Source organism: Oryzias melastigma, linkage group LG12 (genome assembly GCF_002922805.2).
Source record: "Oryzias melastigma strain HK-1 linkage group LG12, ASM292280v2, whole genome shotgun sequence".
Classification (NCBI taxonomy): domain Eukaryota; kingdom Metazoa; phylum Chordata; class Actinopteri; order Beloniformes; family Adrianichthyidae; genus Oryzias; species Oryzias melastigma.
In genome coordinates, this window is record NC_050523.1 from 6,631,907 (window position 1) to 6,646,886 (window position 14,980).

The following is a 14,980-nucleotide window of genomic DNA, read 5'->3' on the forward strand; positions in this document are numbered from 1 at the left end:
AATTATAATTTAAAAAAAACACTTTTACAATAGATTAAAGAAGATTCGAGTTCATTTTAATTATTTTTTTTAATGCTGTGAAGCACTTTGTGTTACCTACAAAAACAGTTTAATAAAACAAATTAATTTAAAAATAATAAGGGTCCTTGTTTGTTGCATCTTAAGACAAAGATGTGAAACGTCTAAAAAAAAAGCAAGTCATTTGAATAGAAAAATGACTTAGTTTCACTATTGGTACATTTGAAAAGAGGAAATTACATTTTTCATTCAAACTTTTTTTATCAACTAGTATCTACAAAAACACATAGATACTATTTATTTGTGCATGTACAGAGATTTGCAGGTCGTTTATACAGTATATGCATGTGTAAATCCATTAAATGTACAGGTCATTTGTTGCTGGGTAGTTTATCAGGAAAAGTGTTTATGTCTAGCATTAGATTCCAAACTCGAATGTCAAAGATGTGGAGATGAAATGACAAAAAAATAAAAATAAAATAAAAAATAAAAAAAATAAAATTTTAGTTATTATCATAAAGGTGGTCCGATATTTCAGGCTTGTCCAAAATACTGAGAATTCAAAAATACCTAAGTATAAATAATAAATAATAAGAGATCAAATTAGAGATCAAATAAACACTAAATATAGTAAAGGCAAAACTTTATTAATGCATGCTTTTCTGTGAATATTTTCATCAATTCATTTCTTACTTTTGAAAGATGACTAAAGCAATCAGCAGAGAAGAAACTATAAAATCTTTTTAAAAAGTGTTTTTTAGCTAGTTGATGGATCAGCTTGTGTTTAAAGTGTCACTTTCTCAATGACAAGCAGAGTACTCAGGACTTTATGGACCTTCATTCCTCTGTGCAGACACAGAAGGGTCATGCATGTAAGGCAATAGAAGCTGAGTTTATCCCTTGTAAAGTGCAAGCAAGAGCCCTTTGTACAATTTGAATAAAAGCCTGTTAGCTGAAATCTTCCATTCCTCCCACCAGCATCCTTCTATCAAAGGCTCTCATGGGGCTTGCTTGGTTATTAGCCGGTGCTCCATATTTGTGAGATGTCACCAGTAATAAGCAGGTTCCTGGTTACCTTTGCCGGTGTCTGTCAGGCAGAAAATTGGATCCTCAGCTCCCACAGGTCCCCAGTGGGACCTTCAACCTGCCAGCGCCATCAATTAGTCCAACGTTCAATATCGTCACATGCTACAGGGAGCTGGAGACTGGGTACTGTCGGGGCTCGGAGACAAAATTTCCCGGCTTGTAATATTTTCGCTTGTACTGGATGGCCCTAACAGGAGAGAAAGAGATGTATAGTGAAACTTTTGCACCTTGGGCAAATCCATAATATACTGAAACACTGTGAAACACTCTACTGTGTTTGGTTTTTAAGCCTTCTACCCCCTGGAAATGGGTCCCTAATAGGCCAAATGGGAACGAACTTTATCGCAAACTAAGCGTTTAACAGTAGTTCTGTCGTCATTTGGACTTCATTTATTTTAACGCTTAATTGACAACATAAGCGGTTGACCTCTGATCAGAAGATCGTAGGTTTGGTTCCGGCCATGAGTTTAAGGATCGTTGGGAAAGACACTGAACCCTACATTTCTCCTGGTGGTTATAGAGATTGGTGCCAGTATTAGACAGTAGAGCAACCATCAATTTGTGAATGTGTGTGTGCATGGGTGAAAAGGACTGCGACTGTACAACACGTGTCAAAGTTAAAGCCCTGGCCCAGAACATTTTATATTGAGTTATATCGAGTTGGGCTGGATGGCTGTTTGGGTGCGTTCTAAGTTCCAGAGTTCCGTGAACGCACCAGGCAGAGATGATGGTTGGCTCTCGTTTCTGTCACTCATTTTCCTTTGCATCCCACTTCTGAGACCAATTGTAGCATCCCTTTCCACACTGAGGCAAGAAACTCAATCACTTTTCAATGGCCTTTATTATGGTTGCTTTAAGCAACACCATACAGCTTTGCAGCAACTTCTATCGAAAGTGATTCCCCAAAACGTCTCATTTCCCTCATTCCCCTCAAGCACAACAGCAGGTGAAATGACAGAAACAAGGGCCAACCAGCATCTCTGCCTGTCCAGTGGTTTCAAGATGTTGGATGATACTTTATTTGATTATCTGGGATGTAAGTTTTCCACTCCTAACTACTTTTTAAAAAGCCTTTTGAAGTGTGGACTATGTTTTTATATACTTAAATTTAAGTTAGTAAGAGTCCAAGCCAAAATCCTTGTTGAAAGGTGGCAAGGTGTGGTGAGGGTGTCTAGAACTCAAAGATCAATAGTTGGCGTATTCAACTTTTCCTTCAAGTGTTTCTACTGGCCAGTCTGAAGATAATTTATATTGTGTGGTTCAGTGCAATTCTTTATTCAAAAATCAGGTTCTTTTATATCAACAAACAAAAGGTTCTCACCACTAAGAGCCAAATTATATTTTCTAAAAGCATGCCCCTGCACTTTAAAAGGCAATTACCACACTCAACACCTTTCTGCCTGCATTAAATTGGACTCTGAACAATTTCCTGCTCTTATTTTTAAATCAAAGTTTCTGATTTGGCACCCGTTTGTGTTTCTCCATTGCTTTTCCAGCTGGAACTCTCCTTGGGAAGGAATAACTATGATTTTCCTGCTCTTTATCTGCGCTGCTCTCGACGTGGCTTTTCAGTTACAGGGATTGTGAGGGTTGCTGCCAAAGCCGGGCCGTCTCAGAGGGTTTCCAGTTGCAGTTGTATGGATGATTGTCATGGACACTCTGTCTTAACTCCTGGTTAAATAGGCTTAGCTCGATATTCGGCAGTTGGGTCAGGGTGGCTCGCTTTTTCAGCTCCGGGACACAAGAGGACTGCGTTTTATTTTGTTTCCTCAAAGAAAGCTCACAACGAAAAGAGGCTTTTTCATCTCACAGTACTGAAGACGTGTTTCACAGTGGCTAATGCAACAGCAATATATTTTTACACAGCTTTTAAAAATCCTATAATAATCCCTCATGTGCTGCGGTAAATAGACTTCTCGTTCGTATGAAAGAAAGCTTGATGTTTGTGAATGTAGTTCATTATGAACATAGGTACTCCTCATGGTTAAAGAGCCCTCTTTCATTAATGACTGTCACAGAAAGGAAAGAAGGGAGTGAAATAGAAAAAAGAAAAATCAGTATTAAGGTCTGTGTTAGGAATAGTTTGAAGTGAACACATGAGTCAGATGTTTACCCTTTTATAGCTGAGGGTCATTTAAAAATTAAAAAAATAACAGGAACATCTTGAAATCTGTAAAGCACTTAAACCGGATGTTTTGGAAGGGAATGAAAAATGAAATATTACACGATGGAATTCCTGTCATGAGTGCATTTTTCAAAAGGTAAATACAGACAAAATTTGTTAGAAATACAGACGATGACATCTATGGAAATTAAATTATAATATTGCATATCCATAGAGTTTTACCCTTCACGCTGGTCACTAACGTAGTCTGATTTGATCTCACCGAATTTAGCCACAACTGCCATTACTGGTGGATACGGACTGTCTGTGGACAAAAATGGTCAAACCTGTAGGGAGCACGCTGGTGACCCATATGACATTTTAAGGTGGTAAACCCCTCAATGAGTCACTAGACCCATAATTTCTACAGGAATGCTGTGGGCAACAGGTTGTAGTCATAGGCCGTAAAAACAATGGACAGCTCAACCCCTCTCCCGTCGTGTTCCAAATAGGAAGTACCTGCTGGTTCTAAAACATCAAAATCCCATAGACTTCTATTGAAAAGGTAGACAGTTATAAGTCAGTCATTTTATTTTTCAGAATAACCATTCTTGCTCTGATACGTTCTTCTTAACATCTTCTTTCTGATTCGATTTTGTTAAAATTATTCTTATTATTATTATTTTTTTTGCTTTACAGTAAGTAATTCAAGTTATAAACTGACGGTAACCATGGCACCAACTTAAACGTTTGACAGATTCTTCCAAACCTGCTTTCAGTGGAAGGGGTGTGGGCTTCCAACAAGCTCAATCATGACTGCCAACTCTAGTTTCTCTAAAAACATGACTCAGACCGACATGGACCAATCAGCATCGTCAGTCTCCAAAAAGACGGCGCTCTTATCAGGAAGCAATGGTGACGGATTCGGCTGGACTTTGCAAGAGCTGGAGGTAAGGTATTTTCAATGGGTGACGTCAACACCTCGCTCTGTCAAGTGTTCCTACTCTCTATGGTCTTGGCGAACATTCGTGAAACCTGTGCACAAGTAATAAGTGTGTGACTGTTAGAAAAAAAGCATATCAGAGTGTAGTTTGTGTGGGCATCCTATGGCCGTCCGATGGGCACTTACAAATCACCTGAACACCCCATTCGTGCGGCGATCAGTGCACGTACCTCACTAATGACTAGAATGAGGCGTACAGGGCACTGTACAACAGCATCAAGTGCGTGTAACTTACATGATCTTTACCAATACTTTACCATACACTTATCACACACATGGCAATAAAATGTTCCTTATCCATGACATCAATAATGTGGCCATATAAACCACAAGAGAATTGCAAGACACAATTGGGTATCTTTTGACAACCCGCTACGAAAGGTGTGTCCAACTCATTTTGGTTCAGGGGCCACATTCAACCCAAATCTTAATGGGCCGGACCAGTAACACAATAACAAAATAACCTATGGTCAACTTGTTATCTGTAGCTCTGTTTTTGTTTTGTTTTTTTTCTCAGTTGGAAAAAATGCCTCAAACAGCCTAGTAGCCTAATCACTTAGTACTACATTGTTTAGTATGTTAATTTCTTGACCTCTTACTATGCCGGTTCTGCATTTCCTTTGGAGAATTGGCAGAATCGTGCATTGTGGTCATTTCTCTGAGTAACCATAACTCGCCACAGGAATGGACTACAAACTTTTTTCCCCAACAACCTCATATTTTTTTCTCTTCGTGACTGGGCTGGAGTAAACCATCTGGCGGACTGGATACTGCCCTCGAGTCGTATGTTTGACACCCCTGCTCTATGAGCTCGGACAACCCAAAAACCCACATCACATGTACAGGTCATCCCCTGAACGAGTACATGCAATTGAGGCTTTTAACAATTTCTAAACTGGTGAAATAGATTACTAAAGAAGGCTGACAGAGGTTGGAATTCTCTGAATGAGGGGATCTATAGTTGACAATTCAATGAACCTGTGCCGCTGGCTCCTGTTTTGAAATATCAAGGTTTTAACTTTAAATATAGAACAAATTGAAGAGGTTCATTAAATAATTATCCCCAAAATGAAACCTGAAAATACTATCAGTGAGGAATTCTTTCCATAGATTTTTCCATGTTCATACTTTGCAACAGCAAAGTGCTCATGAATAAAATTGATCTGCTAAAATATCAGCAAAATACCAAAACAATCAAATCAGGAATTTAGCAACTTTTAAAGTCAGACTTTTACCAGCTACAGTGTTGTATACAATTCCAACACTCGAGTGCCTCAGAATTTCACCAACCTAAAGGTTTTTCCTCAGTGCATTAATATTCTAATCAAGGTCTTGACATATCAGGAGCTTTGGCAGGAATCCTGCAAAGACGAGAAAGGATCCACATTTACAAACCTAAGCACCTGGAAGCTCATCAGAGCCGACCACAGGAACATCAAGGCGGCGATAAGAGGTGAAGAGTGACTGCTGCTCCCAGACTAATCAGTGCAGTAAGTCCTTGTCATTGTTCTGTCATGCACATCACCCAAACTCCTCATGTGAGGCTCGGAGGCATGATGAAAGGGCTTCACGGTCCCACTCAGAACTGATTTATTGCTTATTTATCAAACATGGGATTCAGGAAGAGAAATTATGATTAATGTGATGACTGGTGCTTCTTAACATTCAGGGTTATGAATGCAGAATGAGCCAGATTTTCCGTAGCACTAGCCTAAAAGGTAGATTTTGTCCAGATATCCAAGACGATTTAGAAAACCTAAAGCGGATTCAAACAGACAGTTGCTGTCAGCGACTGATAAGCTGTTTTTGAGGATCAGAATCCCCTTGTGTTCAGATTCCTTCCCTTCTTAACACCTTCAGTTGGTACAAAGCTTTGCCAAGAAGCAAAGGTGGCATAAAGAAACAGTGCAGGGCGTCCCTTGAGCTTTAATTCCCAACAAGAATGCAATATTAAGAGACACGAGATCGCCTACACGAGTACTTTAATAATTAACTCATCTTTTCAGTGTTTAGGGAGGTGTTCCTTAACTAGACAAGAGTTTCTTCAGCAGCATTTCAGGTGAAAGTGTAGTAATGAAGAAACGAGTTATTTCCAAAACCAACTAGTTATTGAGGTGACATGTTTGCTGTAAGAAGTGTGAAAATTGGGAGTCAACTGAATTTAAGCACATTTAAGAAACAAAATTCGACTGCAAAAATAAAAATATTGAGTGTTAAGCTGCAAGAACTGGCTTGTAGGGTATTTAGGCTGACATTTTTGTCAGTTTGTGTTAAAACAAATTTTGTTTACTATTTAAATATGAAAAAGGTGCTATGTTTTAATTGAAATGAATTGAGGACATTCTAGGACCTTTAGGATTGGCGACAGTAGTTTTCCCAGAAATATGAATCAGACCAATTTGGTGTAATCGCTGCCGTCTGGCTCCTTATGGCGTCACCTGAAAAATGCCAACGGAATTGGCTTAATTTCGCTGGAGCCGGAGGTAAGGCATTTTCTATGGGTGATGTCACACTCGCTTTGTCCTTCTATTTACAGTCTATGCATGTTACTAACAAGGTTGGGAACTAGTGTAGTCATAATGTTTGCAACATGTAAAAAAAAATAACAGGATACACCTAAAACAAACAAGGTTGGGAGCTACAGGTGTTAAAAAAATGCTAATGCCGCTAACGTGTGAATTAGTGTAGTCACAGTAAAGACTGATTTGTAAATACACTTAAGCGGCTAATGTGTAGCTGTGTTGGACTGCAGTTTTTAATGTGCTACTCACAAGGTTGGGTATTAGTTACAGGTTTTGAGAAAACGCTAGCATGGCTAGCTAACGTCTGAATTAGTTTAGTCGCAGTTAAGATGGTTGTTACTGTAGATACACTAAGTCAACTTTCAATGTGCTACTTGCAAGGTTCAGAGTTAGAGTAGTAACAGTAACATTTTTTGTGGTATCAGTCGATATTTTTTCATACTGCAATCAAGGGTGAGAGCTACAGGTATTGTAAATACACGAAAATGGCAAACATGTAGCGGTGTCGCACTGAGGTTTTATATGTCACAAGGTTGGGAATTAGAGCAGTTACAGTAACATAAGTTGGCGTGGTCACTGTCACAATTGTTTTAGTGTTGTCACTCTGTTTGTTTATGTGTTGCAAACAAGGTTTGGAGTTACAGGTATTGAGAAAACGCTAACGTGGCTAACTTGTGAGTTAGCGTAGTCACAGTAAAGACAGTTAATGTAAATAAATTAATGCAGCTAATTTCCGGCGGTGTCAGACAGTGACTTTTGTTACTTGCACGATTGAGAGTTAGCGTGGTTACACCAACGTTCGTTTTAGCAGTATCAGTCTATTTTTACGTTTTGCAAACAAAGTTGGGACTTACAGGTATTGTAAATACACTAACATAGCTAATGTGTAGCGGTGTCGGACTATTTTTTTTTTTTAGTGTTAGCGTAGTAATATAACATTTGTCTTAGAATTATCAGACTGTATTTTTATGCGTTGCAAACAAGATTGGGAGTTACAGGTATTGTGATAACAACAGCTGACACCGCTACCATGGCTAACGTGTAGCATGTTATAAACAAGTTCCAGAATTACTGTGAAAACAGTCAATAAAATTGACTTATCTTTGACTTTTTTTGTCTTGCGTAACATACTATATAGTTTGGTGCGCCTTATATAAGTTCATAAACAAACCATTGATTCTCTTTACACTTTAAAGTGCTGTGTGACCTGTAATGCATAAATACAGAAGTCCTTGAGCCTGTTTCTACTGTGGTGTGAGGTGCATAATTTATGAAAAAAGTGTAGCATCTGCAAAGAAAGTTGCAGTTTTATTTTAAAAACTGCAATATAATTATAATATCTATGTCAGTTTTAATGTTAATTTAATTACAATAACATTTTCAAATAGAAAAAAAGTCTCCAAATCTCATATTGACATTTTTCTTTTATGACAAAAGAAAATCAAAAGGCCCTGAAGAGCGATGAGAAGCTCGACTCTTATATAACTCAAGAATAGGATGCTCCTCTTTCTAAACTCCACCAAGAGCTTTTCTCCAGTTTTCTTTGATGCATTTTGGTTTGTTTTGAATTTAAGTTGCATGTATCTTTTATAGTCAGAGAGAAAAAGAAGCAAACATCTTAAAGAAACGTTCCGTTCTGAGTGGTCAGTGTAAGAACTGGAAATAGCAGCGTGTAATCTTCTCTTGTGTCAGATAACATCTGTTGCAGAGTTTTTGAAACACCAGCAACAATAAAAAACTAAGTCTGGCCTGTGTGCTGCTCTGCACTCAACTCAACAAACATCTTTTTATATATTTTTTTGTTTGCTTTTGTTTCTTTTTTTCTGGCTAGACATATTACCCTCTGTTTTTGGAGCAGGATGCTGCCTTTATATGGCTTGAAACAAGGCAGATGCTTTATTTTTTTCCCCCGTTCTGACAACCTGACAGCTTAATGCATTTTTTAAAATCACCAAAACACTAAGGTTTCTCTTTGCAATGCAACTTTGAAGTACACTGTATTTCCAAAAGTACTCACTCACCCATCCAAATATTAGAACTCGGGTGTTAAAATCCCTTTCAAGGCCACAGGTGTATTTTGTACACTGATGTACAATGACATACAGACTGTTTCTACCAACATAAGTGAATGGATGGGCTTTTCTGAGGAACTCTGTGAATGATAAATGTTGTACCCTTATATAGGGCTTTTCTACCACAGTCGGTCCTCTTCACTCATGCACAAACACATGGTGGCTCCTTTGCCTTCTGCTATGATGCTACATACACCAGGACCAGGCATGTAATCCAAAAGCTTTTCATTGATTCCACGTTCCCCAACTTAGGAATTGTTCTTATGGTTCCTATACGACTGCGCACCAGTGCACAAAGCAAGCTCCATGAAGACACAGATGATTGAGTCTGGTGCATGGGAACTTGACTGTTATTGACCTGTTATTGTCCTGACTGTAACCTGATAGAGCCCATTGGGGATGAACTAGACTGAAGACTGCAAGCCCAGGCCTTCTTGACCAACATCGGTGTCTGACTACACTAATGTGCTGGTGGAGGAATTGTCAAACATTTCCATAAAGTCATTCCTAAATGACTTTCCAGAATAGCTGAAGGTGTTTTTGCAGCAAAAAGTAAATCAAGATCCTGTTATACCCAGTGAATTACCAATGGGACATCACTAGGGATGGGTATCGGTAATAATTTACAGAAACGATTCATTTTGATTCATAACCTGTCAAAACTTTTTATGGAAAGTATATTCTATTACTCTCTAATTACATTTTCATTACAAGTATTTTGCACGACTCTGCAGCAGGCTGCCCCCTACCTGCCAATAGGCCCGTTGAGGCTATAAGCAGGCAGAAATGCTAATCCCTCTTGGGTGTTCACAAAGTGAAGCCAGGGCAACAACAGTGCAGTGTTATCGGTGTCAGAACCTTCGGAAAGACTATCAGATGAAGGTTGGTGGGAGCTCGGAGGTGAAGCTTCACTTTGCATCAGAATAAGCGGAGGGAGAGATCCGTTACCACCAAGTCATTTCAAATGCTTTTGCTTTTTATAGCAAGAGACAGGTTTCTGTTGTGATTAGCAGATAGATTAGCAAACCATGACATTCCTCACATTTGCACAATTCCCTCTTTCAGTCAGGTGAGCACGTTTTTGGGTTTGTTGTCATGCCTCTGCAGTAATCTGGATGTTTACCCTGCTGGCATGTTAAAAAGGTGATACAGGGAAGGAATGCTAATATCCTGAAATGCAAAACAATGTAGAAAAAAAATATATAGAAAAAGTAGAAAACAACTCATCAATAATTCTGGACTGTTTTTGCCATTTTCTCTCTTTTTTAGCAATCATCTCTTAGTGCTAATTCGCTTTTATGTCATATTTGCTGATTAAAATCACTCCAGCACGGTTCCACTGAGTGCTCTGTTTGCTGCAAGCCCTCCAGGTTCTGTCTGTGCTACAGATCCTCAATTTATGTTCATGTGGAAAACAGCACATTGGCTCATTTAACTGTTCAGCCAAATCTGATGAGGAGATCGCTGCAGGAAACCATGAAAACATTTATTTAAAATAGTATGTTTGGGATTTTTTTTTTTTGTCTCTTAATATTTAGTTTTTCTCGAATGAAAATGGCAAAGGGTTCTAACTGAGAATCATGCATGCACATATTATGAAATCAAAGACTATCGACATACCTAAATTGCCGGATTTGAGATGCTGTTTTCAGCTCAAGCATAAAGTAAATTACAGAAAAGAATGAAGGAAATCCAAACTTAAAGACTAAGACATTTACATGAAGAACTACACGGGCAAAAAAAAGATATGAAATTAATTTTAAAATACTTAACTAAAATTAAAATATATGTATTTATTAATGGTGAAAACTTAAACTGCATTCACACCAAACATGATTCACGATTCAAATCTCCGCTGTCCAAAAACCTTGATATCCCAGATGTGTGTGGGAGGAGCTAAATGTTTTTAGCCTGATCGCTACATGGAGTGGTGTCTGGATGACTCATTTACAATGCATGGGAGACACAGATGATGTTTAGAGATCAGATTCATTTATTTCAAAATTTATTATTTATTTTATTTTAATTTATTTTATTTTATTTACAAAAACATCAGTAATCCAGATCATTCAAATCATTCAGATTTGTGTGGCGTTTCCCTGTCTCTGTAATGCAGTTTGACGACTTGGTGTCCCGCATACAAGAGAGAGAAAAAAAATGGAGAATTTCTTATTGTCTCAATGTAGATCTAAGAAAAATTTCATACATTTTAGGAAGAAATTGATCAGATTGATCCTCTGTGTTGGATTGGGACTCTACCCACCGATCAAGTCATTGAACACGACACATGCCCAAAGAGTCCATGATTGGTTGATGAGACGTCTTCGCCAAAGCTCAGATTTTTAAACTCTGGATATGTAAAGCTCAAATCGTGCCGCTACCAGACTGACGCAACACACCTGACGCTCAAATCGCCCCACTGCTGGACCGACACGACACGACTGAACTCACATTACAAGACCTCAGATTGCGACTTAACATTGAAACTGGACTCAGCTTTGAAAAAAAAAAAAAAGATTAAATTACTGATTAAAAACTATTTGATTAAAAAATGATATAAATGTTTTATTTTTACCCCCAAACCAGATTAATTTAGTAGAGAAAAACTGTTCTCACATATCAAGTGATTTAAAGTGAGCTGAAGGAAGAATTTTCATAAAATGATACATTTTCATGTAAAATTTTAAAAAAGCTGTTCTCACTTCCTGGAAAACATGAACAAGAAATATTGCAGTTTATAAGCAATGATCAACACTAATAAACTGAGTCCTAATATTTAATTAAAAAAAAGGAACACTGTTTCCAGATTGCCTTCATTCTGCTGAAGCTGAGATTCTCCAATCTATACAATTCAGATCTTGCATTGCTTGTTTGTACAGTTTGGTTGAACTCTTAACCCCATTTTGGGATTCATACAAGTGACAGATAAACAGCCTCGTCAGTGGTGGTGATGTCAGATGAAGTTAGTCTCTTGTAAAATGAATGAATTATTGATACAGTTTGAGTGAGAGGGCTCAGCGCCTAAGTAGGTTTGTGTGGTTATTGGTAACTGTTCTGTTATAGTTACTTTATTAATATTTTTGTCTTATATAGGCTTAAAAAGGCGAGTACAGCGGGAAGTAGGTGTTATTTTTCAAAATATTCTGGATGAAATTTACATCTGCCAGCATGATTTTCGGTGTAGGGTCATTAGTAGCCCAAATTTCACAAAAAATTGAGAACATTTGAAACCAAAAGATGTTGGCTGTTTGGAGTCAAATCTGGGCTATTAAGATTTGAAACCCAAATAAAACAACTTGAAGAAAATATTGGTGTTTGGCTAAAAAAAAATGTGTGTGTCTGAAACTTTCTGCAATTGTGATATACACTTAATTATTTTCATCTTCAGATTTTCTGTTTTTAAGTTTTCAAAACTCAAAATTTCACTTTCTTAACTTTTTTCAGTTTCAAATCTGAAAATTTATGATTTTAAACTTTTGGCCCCGTTTTGACGTCTGGGGGCGGGGCTAAAATGAAAGACCAATCAAAATCGATGAGGGTGATAACCTTAGTCCTGGTTCATTTACTGACTATTGTGCTTGAAACACACCAGAATAGCCTTTTGAACTTGCTAGAACGGTGTTTTGGACGCAGCATTTGTACGTGATAAAAGCTTTTTTACGGCTTTCTTTGGACAACGCAAGACTATGATGGTACAGACATTACTAGGGCTGTGGATCGTTGCTTAGGTGGCGATCCGATTCTATTCACGAATCAAGCTAAACGATTCACGAATCGAACCACAATTCTTACTTTTTATTATAACGTTTTTTTTTGCTATGTGTATGTTTATTTACTAGATAGATGAAAATTTAAATTATTTGTATTTAATCATCATTTATACCTTAATTCAGAACAGGAGATCAGAATAAATAAAACTGATTTAAAAAAAAAAACCCACAAAGATTCAGATAGAAAGACATTTTGTTTGTCATTTTAAACTTTTTTTGTCAATCTTCTGGTTCAGCAGTAACATTCATTCATTCATTCATCTTCCAGACCGCTTCTTCCCTTTCGGGGTCGCGGGGGTGCCAGAGCCTAACCCGGCTACTGAAGGGCGAAGGCGGGCTACACCCTGGACAGGTCGCCAGTCTGTCTCAGGGCCTCAATCACACAAACATCCACTCTCACATTCACACCTAGGGACAATTTAGAGTCACCAATCAACCTATGAAGCATGTTTTTGGACGGTGGGAGGAAGCCAGAGTCCCCGGTGAAAACCCACGCATGCACGGGGAGAACATGCAAACTCCACACAGAAAGGTCCCAGCCGGGATTCGAACCGGGGCCTTCTCGCTGTGAGGCAAGAGCGCTAACCACTGCGCCACCGTGCAGCCCCAGCAGTAACATAAACAACATAAAAAGGATAAAAACCACTGCTGTTTTGGATCATTTCACAGCAAAACTTGAAAATGTTGCATCAAATATTGAAGAGTTACCATAACCAAAAGAATGTAAACACTGGCGCTAAAGCTCCGATGTTAAAGCTAATTCATTGTTTCAGAAGTTATGCCTGTGAGCGAAACTTCAGTCTCAGTTTTTGAACAGAAAAAAGCTCTCACTAGTTTTACTTTGAAAACCGGAAGCTTCACCGTCACGAAGATGTGTTTACTTCTGGTGGCAATATCACGGCTCTTTCGGCTTTGTTTTAGTTCATAAACTTAAAATCCTACATTAATCTGCATTTCAGAGCAAAAATACATCATCCCCAGATAATGTTTTGATCATGTTTTACTACAATTTACTACATTTATAAAGATCGCGAATCAGCGATCTTGGACGTCGCAAATATCCGTACTCGAATTTTCTGGAGCAAATTGTGAATACCCGAGCACCTGGATACTCGTTACAGCCCTAGACATTACAGACATTTTCTGACCATAGTTGTCCAAGTTCTCGGAGTCAGTGAATGCACCAGGACTAAGGTTACCGTCCTCATCGATTTTGATTGGTTTGTTGTGTTAGCCCCGCCCCCACGCAGAAGAACAGGGACAAAAGTTTTAAACTTGAAAGTTTTCAGATTTGAAATTGAAAAAAAAAAACATTTGTAACTGAAATTTTGAGTTTTGAAACCTGAACAGAAAATTTGAAGCTGGTAATAATTACGTTTGTTTTAGAATTGCAGAAAGTTTCAGACACTTTAGTTTTTGTTTTGTTGTTTTATTTGGGTTTTCAAACCCTAAAGGCCCTGACATGGCTCCGTACGGATGCAGTGTGAGTGCCTCTCACACTTTTCTAGTTACGTAAAGACTCCGCCGTCTGCACTGGAGCTGGACCGGATGGACTGTGAGCGCGGTTAGCCTAGTTTTGAAAGGAGTGCAATTTCTTTTTTCTTTTTACAAAAGTGTGCCTTTCTATGTTTTCACACAGGGACAAGAATATATAAATATATTATTTTTACTCCAACAACCATCATGTGACACATCCTTTACATTTTTCAGGTGATAAAACAGATTCAAAACTAGTTAGAATATACCATTCCCAATAAACATGGCCGCTAGCATTAGCGAGTTAGCTTTCAACACTTCACAACATACATCACAAAATTCCTCACAACAAACCTTTTAACTCGAACTACATTAACCTAGGTTCTCTGTGAGACTTTCAGGCATATTGACTGCTAATTACTTTTTCCATTTCATGTTTACTTACCAGTTAGTTGGAACAGAGAGGCAGAATATTTTCATATGCTAGTAGCGTTTTATCAGGAGGGTAAATTCTTCCTCTGGTGCGCCTCTATTTCACTGTGCTCTGCGCTCCCACCTAGCGGACAGTTTGGGAATTACAGTAATTCAAAAGAGTTGGAAACGAGACTCTGTAATTAACAATGAAAGTAAGTAAATAAAAAATGTAAGGGGTGTCTGTTTTTCTTTTAGACTATTTCCCAATTTATTTTTATTATTTTCCAAGCCTCTACATAGACAACAACAGATGAATATTTCAGGATTTATTCAAATGGTGACATATAATCTCTATTAAAAGTCCTTGCTCAATAATTCGTGTTCAAACCAGTTCTCTCAATTCGTTGCTCACTTCTTCCACCAGGAAATAGTCTGCTCCCTTTCATCCCCCGTGCTCACAAAGCTAGCTGATCAACGCTAGGTCAAGCTGCTAGATTAAAAAGAAAAAGTATGGC

General features: G+C 38.1%; 1 long non-coding RNA gene across 3 annotated transcripts in view; it reads right to left on the minus strand.

Annotated features, from left to right (window-relative positions):
• The window catches only part of LOC112136170, a 35,999-nt gene extending 21,416 nt beyond the window's left edge, over positions 1 to 14,583 (minus strand). For all 3 annotated transcript variants that reach the window (XR_002917294.2, XR_002917293.2, XR_004948808.1), the window contains exons 1-2: positions 14,497 to 14,583; positions 1,094 to 1,291 (exon numbers count right to left, since the gene is read on the minus strand). This is a non-coding gene — a long non-coding RNA (uncharacterized LOC112136170). The remainder of the gene's footprint in view (positions 1 to 1,093; positions 1,292 to 14,496) is intronic.
• Between the last annotated feature and the right edge of the window lie 397 nt (positions 14,584 to 14,980).